Source organism: Bubalus bubalis, chromosome 1 (assembly GCF_019923935.1).
Source record: "Bubalus bubalis isolate 160015118507 breed Murrah chromosome 1, NDDB_SH_1, whole genome shotgun sequence".
NCBI lineage: Eukaryota > Metazoa > Chordata > Mammalia > Artiodactyla > Bovidae > Bubalus > Bubalus bubalis.
In genome coordinates, this window is record NC_059157.1 from 61,270,321 (window position 1) to 61,271,948 (window position 1,628).

The window sequence follows — 1,628 nt, forward strand, 5'->3', positions numbered from 1 at the left end:
AGAGACATTACTCTGCCAAAAAAGGTCTGTGTAGTCAAAGGTATAGTTTTTCTAGTAGTCATGTATGGATGTGAAAGTTGGACTATAAAGAAAGCTGAGCACTGAAGAATTGATGCTTTTGAACTATGGTGTTGGAGAAGACTCTTGAGAGTCCCTTGGCCTTCAAGGAAATCCAACCAGTCAATACTAAAGAAAATCAAGCTTGAATATTCGTTGGAAGGACTGATGCTGAAGCTCCACTACTTTGACCACCTGATGTGAAGAGCCCACTCATTAGAAAAGACCCTGATGCTGGGAAAGATTGAAGGCATGAAGAGAAGGGCATGATAGAGGATAAGATGGCTGGATGGCATCACCAACTCAATGGTCATGAATTTGAGCAAGGCTCTGGGAGATGGTGAAGGACAGGGAAGCCTGACGTGCTTCAATCCAAAGGGTCTCAAAGAGTCAGACACGACTGAGTATTTGAACAACAGATTAGATGTAACATGAAGGAACTATCTTAGCAAACCTTTAATTGCATCACATTTGGCAATTTGTATCTTCATACAGTTTGATTTCAGTGAGATTTAGAGAAATGGAAAAGAACCTTCAAAGTTATGCCTATGCTTTAAAACTTTTAAAGTTTATTAAATAAAATAAAACTTTTCATTACAAGTCTCACAAATGTTTGCCAGATCTAAGAGCCTCCAGATCAGGTGTGCTAGAAGCCAGAAAATTTAGACAAAGTAAGCACAAGCAGGAAGACCTATATATCAGACCTAAGTTTTAAGTTAAAATTCCAGGCAACATTTTAAAGTCTTCATGGTTCCTCTCTTTACTGTAATTTCATGCTGTTAGGTAGGTGACTCCAATCACTACCAGTCACTGAGCACTTAAAAATTGAGTCTGATGTTCATTCTAAGTGAACTTCATCAGTTCAGTTCAGTTCAGTTCAGTCGCTCAGTCATGTCCGACTCTTTGCGACCCCATGAATCGCACGCAGCATGCCAGGCCTCCCTGTCCATCACCAACTCCCGGAGTTCACTCAGACTCATGTCCATCGAGTCCGTGATGCCATCCAGCCATCTCATCCTTTGTCGTCCCCTTCTCCTCCTGCCCCCAATCCCTCCCAGCATCAGAGTGAACTTCATATAAGACATTAACTATATCTGAATATTAAGATTTTCTTATATTTATTGAGTAAATAGCTTCATAAAATTGGTTGTGGTAATGATACTGATGATTTTGGTAATGATAACACTGATGGAAAAAGGAACTTCTAAAAATTGTTATTTTTATTATTGCTATGATGTATTGTTACTATTATCATTATTATTATCACTTCAATGTATGGCAGTGACAAATTTGATCTACACATTAACTCAGCGCCAATTATGCCACATTTAAATCAGTTTCAATACTCCCTAATTCATAAATTATTATTATTTTAACCCTTTTTATAAACTTTATGTTCCCATCAAAATGTCCATCCATTCATCCTAGATAGTAAGTGGTTTCTTCACTTCCATGTATAAATTTCCTATAATTGCTATTTCTTTAAGGTTCTCCAATTTAACAGGGGTTTGAAATGGTGCTCTGGTTTTTCAAATGGAAATTTCTTAATATACCAAATGTTTCTATGATAT